Here is a 9,813-nt window from a genome sequence, read left to right on the forward strand (position 1 = left end):
ACTGGTGAATTCCATTGACTATTAATGGAGCAAACAATCCCAATCTCCCACCATCTATTTCAGAAAATATCGAAGGAGAGAGCTGGTCTCACATCATTCTATTGGCCAGAGTTACCTTGATTTCAATGGCAAGTGAAGACATCACATGCAAAGACAAGACCACTATCCCTCATGAATATAAATGAAAAATCCTTAACGATGTGTTAGTGAGTGATGTCACCAAGATGGGGGAGTAGGAGATGTTAGCCTCTGTCCTCCCAGAAAGATCAACAATTAGACTGCTACCTACCCATGATCAAAAAGAGTTCTGGGAGAGCTCTAAAGCCCCCTTAAGAAACTTTAGCAACATAGCAGAACAAAAAATGTGAGAATAACCACACATAAAGAGAAAGAAGAACAGCTTCATTTTGCCTGCATCACCCCGTCCTTTAAGCTGGCATTACTCAGTGCTAAGAGGGAACTCCTCAGCTAGAAAGAGCTCTCCTTTCAGGGAAAGAGAGAGCAGAGTGAACGACCAGTGTCCCAGCCTTTCAGGGCACACATGAAGTACCCACTTTGGTTTCCCCCCACCCAGAGACTGGCAAAGCAGAGAGATATAGAGATGGCTAGGGACAGGGAAGAAGAGCAGGGTTTACCAATATCGGGCACACAGCAGTAAAGACCACAGCTGTGTGACCTGTTCTATAGATAACCTCAACGTGGAAGGGCAAGGGGAACAGTGCACTAAGAGAGATACACAGCTCTGTGGGAGCAGGGGAGGAGCAGTCTCTGAACACGTTCCAGGAAAGGGGTCACCTTCCATGCCAAGATGAACTTTGCATGAATAAAGATTTAAGTGAGGACAGACTGAGAAGAGTGAAGAGGGGAATGGGGTGTCGACCAAATTTCATCCACCTGCAATTTTACCTACTCAAATTTTATCTACCACGGCAAGAAGTTAGTATCTAATATTTTAAAATTACTTTTAAATACAAGTATTCGTACTAGTTATATAAATGGAGGTAAACACAAGAACAGCTATGATAGAAATGGCTAAAGTGGTTTCCATGGGGAATGGAACTGGGGGGATAGAAAGGACTGTGGTTGTGAGGTTGGGGAGGGCCTGTCACAGTTCTTTATAAAGCCTTCAGTACTATTTGATTTTAAAGGCACAAGTATGGATTCCTTAGATAAATATTAATTTTTAAGTGAGCTTTAAAGAATGAGTAAGGTTTCTACAAGGAGAAACTTGTAGTTTCTCAGTTTACTTTTCCTGCCACTCTAGTGCCTATGACCACAGCGCGTGGGAAAGCCCTGGCCCCGGCTTCAGAGTGGCTGTGGCTTCACGGGAACATGGATGATCTGTCCCTGTGGTACCACAGCATCACGTCTGCCTGCGATCCTGCTCTAAACCAGCAGCCTCTGTTACTGCCAGAATCCGAGCATCATCCCCCCTGGCAGTTCTTCATGCCAGGCCCCACCCCCTGGACCAGACTCCTGAAATGCTGAAATGGACCTGAATCCCTACTTTCTCCATCCCTAGTTCAGCCTCCCCTTTTTATACGTGGCCCACGTCAGCCTCTGGACAGCATCCACGATGCACTGATGGTCTCCCACTAGAACTCATTTGTACATTTCTGCCTGTTCCTCCTTCACCCGCTCTCTTCCTGCAGAATGGCTTGGCTGCTCCTTGGAGCTCCTGCAGGATCGATGTATCAGTTAGAGCAGCTCTAAGGAAACATCTGGTGAGGGGGAAACAGGACTCACTCGAGGCAATTACCAGACGTAGGAGGTACTGCCGATTTCCACAACCAAATAATGCACTGCACCAAGGTCCAAGGTAGGAAAGGGCAGAGATCCTAGAGCCAGGCTGCTGAGGTTGGAATCCCTATAACACCACTTACTAGCTGTGTGATTTGGGGCTCTTGATTGAACCTCTCTCTGTCTCAATTTTCTAATCTGTAAAATGGGGCTACTAATGGATCATGGAGGATCCAAGCCGAAGATACTGAAATTGGTTAAGAGGTTCTTGCATTAATCCAGACAAAAAACAATAAGGGTCTGAACTGAGGCAGTGACAGGGAGGATGAAGCTGAGGAGACCGAATTAGAAAGTTATTTCGGAGGCTGAATGGCACAATTTGGTACCAAGTGACCATGGGGGATCAGGCACGAGAAGAAGGGGACAGGTAGGAGGAGAGAGAAACCATTTAAGTGTAGCTCCTAATTTTTTTATGAGGGTAGCTGAGTAAATGTGGATGCTATTAACATTGACAGTTCACAAGAGAGACTCATATTTGCTGTGTGTGTGGCAGGGAGGGGCATATTCCAGAGAGTTCTGTTGTAATGATGACATATCTCCTTTCATTTTCATCACCACACTGTGGTTCCGATCCTCAGATGACGAAAGTGTGTCTGCAGCCTGACATTTGTTACCTCACTTAATCCTCACACGAGCCCCATGAGGTAAACGTGCTGCTATTATCTCTGTGACGTAACAGGGTACTTGAGTCTCAGAGAGGTAAAGTAACTTGCCTAAGATCACACAGCACCTTGGCTGGGATTTAAATCCAAGAGGATTGGACTCCTTGAGCTATCAGCCTTCCAGTATTGCACACTGCCTCTCAAATACACTCTTCCAGAGAGGCGTCCTAGATATTTTCATCTGTGCAGTCCTCCTGCATGAAATAGTTCAGATTCTTCTACCTAATTTTCATTTGAAACTCTCCTTGTATACTCTAGAATTTGTCCCAGCTAGTGAAAAGGTGTTTTACCATATTATATATTTGTCACAGCTGCTCTATAAACCTGCATGTGTGCACTGTGTTGGCACGGTGTGGTTTCTGTGTCTAATTACAGTGTTGAAAGCTATGACATGCACAGATAGATATGTATATAGAGATTAGGAACACAGAGCGGTTCCCCTTTCACATAAAAGTGCATGTGCTGTAGAGGAAGAATAGCATATTTTTAACTCTTGAGCACTATTTGCTTAGCTGATAGGTAAGTGAAATGAGGGGGTGTTAGAAAGCTGTGAATAATGTTCAATATGAATATTATAGGTTACCTGGGAAAAAGGGGTTTTACAGTATAAAATGATACTGCCAAAATCCAGCAAAAGGCTTAAAAGTCCAAACCACTCTAAACATTGATTTGACTCAATCGTGCAAGTTAGAACATTCCATTTCCCCAGAAAGAAGTCATTCCTGAGAAAAACTGTGCAAATGAAATGTAAGAAGGAGATAGAAGAAAAAGTAAGATTGCAGATCCACAATGAACAGCGTCCACTTTGATCTTTTGGGAAATTTATTTCTACTCCTCAAAAAAAGAGAGCCACAAATAATGGTTTTCCCAATGAAACCACCCCAGCTGGATCATGCTAAAAAGCTTTCAGGAGGGAAGCAGTAAGTAAATTCAACTGTTCAGAGACATTTGGATGTCATCCTAAAGCAGCAGCCCCAGTAATCGCTGCGCCATCAACAACTAAAAGGATCCAGACTATTAGATGGGGACAACAGAGAAATAATGGATGCTAAAGAGGTCGGAAACAGAAATGATGGCATTCACCCACTACATAGCTTCAAAGCGGATGAGGGGAAAATGGAGGCTCCATTTTCTAACTACTGAACTATTAAAACACACACACACACACAGACTGATAAATGCCAGTATCAGTTTTATCACGTAGGTGGTTAAACAGTCACTTTCTTCTTCAATATTTTGAAATATACAAGGACTTTGGTCTTCTACTAATTTCAGAGTTGAAGAGGCAGGACGGCTTCCTTCTCTGCCAACGTGCAGACTGGGAAGATTTGATGCTGGGGCACCAAAGGTCCCAGAACCTTGGAGGCAGGATGCTGGAACATAAGGCAGGCAGGGACGCACAAAATGTCTATCCGTGAGGGCTGGCCCCGTGGCCGAGTGGTTAAGTTCGCGCACTCCGCTGCAGGCGGCCCAGTGTTTCGTTAGTTCGAATCCTGGGCGCAGACATGGCACTGCTCATCAGACCATGCTGAGGCAGCGTCCCACATGCCACAACTAGAAGAACCCACCACGAAGAATACACAACTATGTACCGGGGGGCTTTGGGGAGAAAAAGGAAAAAATAAAATCTTTAAAAAAAAAAATCTCTACTTTAAAAAAAAAAAAAAGTCTATCCGTGAGCTTAAAGAATTTTTGGATAAGAAACAGTTCTGCTTCTCCAGCCAAGCTTTCGCTACTTGCCAAGAACATTATGCTTCGGTAGCCCAGTGATTCTTGCAGTAAGGACCCACGAAGTCTGCTTACATCAGAATCAGCTGCATCCCTTGTTGAAATGCAGACGCCCAGGCCCCAACCTACTGAAGCAGAATCTCTTGAGGTGGGGCAAGGATTCTCATGCCACTGTCCTTGAGACTTAGCAAGGTAATTAATGTGACCAGATGTCGTGGTTTGACTGGGACAATCCGAAATTCCAAGATCTTCGAAGTATTATGATATAGACTAGGGGTCCACAAACTACAGCCCATGGACCGAATTTGGCTGCCATTTGTTTTTGTAAATGGGTTTTAATTGGAACACACTCATGTTCGTTCATTTTTGTCTTTGGCTGTTTTGACCCTACAACAGCAAAGGTGGATAGTTGTCACAGAGACTCTATGGCAGTCAAAGTCTAAAATATTTACTATCTGGCACTTTACAAAAAAAGCTGGTTCACTCCCAATGTAGACCAAAGGTTTTCAACCATTTCTGCACATCAAAATCATGTAGGGATTTTTATAACACCACTTCCCCAGACCTAGTCCCAGAGTTTCTGAATCAATTGGCCTGGGGTAGGACTGGATATAGCTATCATTTAAAAGCCTGTTCAGGTGATTTTAATGCGTGGCCAGGAAGAGGCCAATTGCTCTAAGGGAGACTGCACATACTTTGGAACCAGGCTGAAAAGACTCTGCTCCATAATCCCTCCCTTCATAATCCGGCTGAGTGTCCTTGGGCAGCCCATGTAACTTGCATGAGTCTCAACTGCTTTATCTGTAAAACAGAGCTACCAATAGTCACTTTGTTGGGCGAGGTATTAGGAAGATGAGAGACAATATACACACACCTCCCAAGACAGGGCTTAGCATCCTGTGAGACTAAATAAATGGTACTGGCAGTGATGAGGAGGATGATAATAATGATAACCACGATAGAGGGTAATGCCTATGGCTTCAATAATGCAATTGGATATACATTCATTAAGCACTGTCTGTGTGCTCTGGAAGGGGAAACCTTGATAAATAAGATGTGATGACCACCTGAAGGAGCTCACAGTCAAGTAAAACAAACAGGTACGTAAGATAGTGACAGCAAGAGAAAAGAAAAACGGGCCAAGAAGATGGAAAAACGAGTCACAAAAGAGAAAGTAAATTCTAATAAATATAGACAAACATGTAAACTTCAGCAATAATCAGAGAAATCAAAAACAAAACTCGAATGAGACATTTTCTCCCAGCAAATAGGCAAATATTAAAAATATCCCACCTTTACAGAAGCATAATTTTTACAGGCTTTTTAAAGGGTGAATTGGCAGGTTAAAATCTGCACACTTTTCAAATCCTCTATTTCCCTTCTAGGTATGTAGTCTGGAGAAACACATATGCTCTAACAGACCTGTGTAGGAACTTTCACTGTGGCATGGCTGCAGCAATGTGAACCATCTAAATACCCATAAGATGGGGAATGGCCAACTAAATCTTCTTGCCTCCATTCTATCTAATTCAATGCTAAAGTATTTTTTAAAGTGATTTAAATGCATACCGGTACAAAACGGACAATCACACAAAGTACACTGTGTCAAAGATGCAAATCATAGAAAATGCCAGAACATAGGTATAATAAAGCACACACATGCACACTCAAAACAAAACTTTACTTTTTTATCCATGTATGTGTATGTAAATTCCCAGACAAGATTCCTTCTGGAAAGGAAAGGTAGATTTTGAGAGTAGCCTAGAGGAGATCTTTCACTTACTATATTGTTTGAATATTTAATAAAGTGAATGTATTCATGTACTGCTTATGTACATCTTTTAAAAGAAAAAAAGCCACCAGACAATAATTGAATGTAGTGAGTATTATTAGAGAAGTATGTGTAAAGTATGATGGGGGAACCAAAAACAATGCTGCTGGGGTGGGATGGAGAGGAGAAGGTGCCGCAGAGATAGGGTAATGCTGAGCTAGGCCTTGAAGGAGAAGATGTTGGTGGCATCCCAGAAAGAGAGGGGACCATATGCAGGGGCTCAGGGGCATGGCATGTATGCTTTCATTCATTCATCCCATTATTCAGTCAACAAACATTTGTGGAGTGTCACCTCTGAGCTCAGGAGTGTTTCAGGTGCTGGAGAGACAGCAGGGAACAGACAAAGGTCCCTGCCCGCACTTTGCTTCTCTTCTAGTCTGTCTAGATAGATAATATGCAAGAAACAATCAAGACGCATAGTGTGACGGGGAGTGCTGTGCGGAGAATAATGCAGGGAAAGGAGGTGGGAGATGCTGCGGTGGGAACGGGGTCCCCTACTTTAGTTGGGGTCACCAGAGAAGATTGTGCTAGGAAGTAGCATAAACAGAGAGCTGAAGGAGCTGAAAGAGCTAGACATGGGGACAACCAAGGGAAGAATGTTCCAGCCACAAAGACAGCAGGTGCAGAGGACCCCATGCAGGGCTGAACTTGACGTGTGCCAGCGATCACCAGAAGGACAGCATGGCTGGAGTGGGTCACCAAGAGGACAGAGAGACAGTGGATGGAGGCTGGGAGGTGTCGTGCAAAGCTTTGTGAAATGTGGAAAGGATTTTGACTTTTCCTCTGGGCGGGGTAGGTGGGGGTGGGGAGCGGTCACCGTAGGCTTTTAAAATGGGAAGTGGCTTGATTCATTATATGTTTCAAAGATACCTCTGGATGCTTGACTGAGAAGACTCCAGGGGGCTAACATGGAGGCAGGGAGACGGGAGCCTCCGGCATTTGCAGGGTCTGCTCAGGGCCTGGGCAGCTGAGTCACGGGGCATTGGGTCACTACATACAGGGGTGGGAACACGGAATCTCAACAGCACATGGACATCACTGGCCTCTTCCTCGGGTAGCAGCATCCTGATGCTCTTTGACCGACCTGCCTATACCCTTGCAGGACCCAGAGGAAGAGTACAAATGAAGGGCCATATACCACATGCCCAGGGATTTGAAAGTTATAAAGCAATCTATTAAAGTGTCATTTAAAATATGTACTATCCTCCTATCTTCATAATGACTCGGAAGGCCAAGTTCAAATTTGGAATCCTCTGACTTCTCAGATTTTCTTGCCAGAATATAGCAGCATAGGGAGAGCTGGCTCCTGGCTTATGGCTCCCGGATCCCTACCCTCAGCCTGTTCCCCACTTCTCTTCCTACTCCCAGCTCTGCCCATCACTGTAGGGGCTTTTTGTACGTGTGTGAGTACATCATAACCTGCACAGTGAAAATGGGTGGACAGCAGTCTTTACATCCCCTCTGGCTTTCATGTGCCATGTGCCCTCGGGAGGACAGATCCAGGGAAGAGCCAACTTGGGCAGGGAAGTCCAGGGTCTCCATGACCAAGAGAATGGTCCAGAAGGGAGGGTGCAGGTTGATGTGGGCAAGTGCCCTTGGCCTGTGGCCTCCTTATCCCCTGGGAAGACGTGATGGGAGAAGGACTAGAGTGGAGACTTCTAGGGTGGATGACTCAGTGCAGGGATGTTTTCTGCATGGGCTTAAGAATGGCGCTGCCCTCCTCAATCAAGCCAGCTGAGCTTAGGTCACTGCTCCTTACCCAAGGGACGTGGGACACCTTGGTTGGTATTTCCTCTAAGAAGCTACACAATGGTGGTGGGAGGTGGTTCTTAGGAATTTAAATCATGAACGGAGGGGCTGAGGGAAATGTCTTGGAGCTGGTTTGTACCAGCCACAGGGTCTTGAAGAGACTGTCGCTTAAGTCCTATTCTCTGGATTATTGGAGGTCTCCTGGTTCCAGTCCTTTCTTAGGCTTCTTTGATCAGCTATGCCTTCCATTCCATGAGCTTTATAAGGCTTGCACCATTCAGAGATAGTTACTGTGCCTGTAACCAAGAAACCCCACAAGATGCAGGCTGTGTTACAAAGAATTCCATGTGCCACATTAGAGTGGTTGAACTTTAGTCTGCAGAAAATTGGAGGCTTTTAAACAGAGAGCTGGCTTTTTTTTTTTTAATGTCTCTAGAGAGACACAGAAGATGGGCTGAAAGGGAAGAAACTCTGTCTGGCCTTCCTTGCTCTTCCAGCACTTCAAACGGTGGATTAAACAGAGGCACCTATTATGAAATATAAGTTCAACTTCAAGAAGGAAAGAAGAAATCTTCAGGGTAGGTAGGTGAGAGAGACACCAGGAGACTGGCGATGAGCAATTGAGCTCATTTTCAGGCAAGAACAAAGATTCAAGGCCGACTCCCAGGAATTAGAGATCGGGCAGTACAACATCAAATCCCAGTTCAATTCTAGAAGACATTATAGAACAGATGGTTTCTGAGCAGGGAGAAGCCAACGGAGGTTCAGTATGACCAAGTCATGCCAGACTCCTGTCAGCCCCAGCCTGCTCCTGTATAGCTCCATGAACTGGAAGTCTTCAGCAGTCAGATGCATATTAGGTGCCTTGGCCTCACCACTAGTGTGGTCTTACTAACGCTGCCCTAAACTTGATATACGTGCCCTGATTCCACTCAGTCAGCTTTTCCCTAAGCCTATAAGGTCTCTTAGTCTCTTGCTGAAACCATTATCTCAGCCCACCTGTACAGGGTCTTGAAATCCTGTTAATCCCTTGCAAAGTTCTTCCTTGAGAAAACTCTCGCTTAAGAGACTGCCCTTGGGGTGGATGTCTGCTGTCTCTCCATGACCAGCATCCACTTCCCCTTGTGTAACAGTTTCGTATCTGGCCTTGATAAAGGACCCTTCCTCCACTCCCACTTCCGTGCTCAGCTCGGGGGAGCTCACTTTGTCTCCAGCTCTAGAGCCTATCTTTATCATATGAGCAAGGAGCCACCACTGAAGAGTTTTATTATGTCCCTATGAAGACAGAGTCAATGGCAGGATCATGTGATCAGAGATGCATCTGGGTAGAATCCCTCTGGGTGCAGGGTGAGGAAGAAACTGCATGCAAGAAGACCAGCTGGAGGACTGTGGGGAGTTTTGAGGAAAGAAATGGCAGTTTGGACTAGAATATTGGCAGGAGGTAGAAGAGAAGTAGATCGACTCAAGTGACTTTTAGGAATTAAAGTCAACAGGCTGGTGATGAATTGGATATGGGGGATGGAGGGAGAAAGAGATGTCACAAATGATTCCTAAGTTTGCGCTTTGTGCAAGTGAATGGATCACGGTGACTTCACCGATAGAGGGAAATTAGAAAGAGAAGCAGACTCAAGGAAGGGAGTCATGAAGAGCATGGCTTCAGTTTGGAGTATTTTGAAACACCTAAGAGAAAGTGTTAAGAGGCAATTGGATATACAAATATGGAACACTGAGGATGTATCCGAGTTGGAGATATTAACTTGCCAGTCCACGTAAAAAGCCAAAGATGTGCATTATATCAGTGAGGGGAGAAGAGCGAGCCAGAGACCAACCTCATAACTGTCCCCTCTGTGTTCCCTCCGACAACTCTCTCTTTCCATCTTACATTTATGCTCTTGGTTTTTCTACCGCTCAAAATGCATGCACCCATGACTTGTTCCTACTTAAACCCAATATTCCCCCCCTGCTAATTTCTGCAGATGGTATTTTGACTTTGTTAAATATTTTTCATGGCAGAATCATAGCAATGCCTTGCATAGAGATGGC

Source organism: Equus caballus, unplaced genomic scaffold (assembly GCF_041296265.1).
Source record: "Equus caballus isolate H_3958 breed thoroughbred unplaced genomic scaffold, TB-T2T haplotype1-0000340, whole genome shotgun sequence".
In the NCBI taxonomy this organism is placed as follows: Eukaryota; Metazoa; Chordata; class Mammalia; order Perissodactyla; family Equidae; genus Equus; species Equus caballus.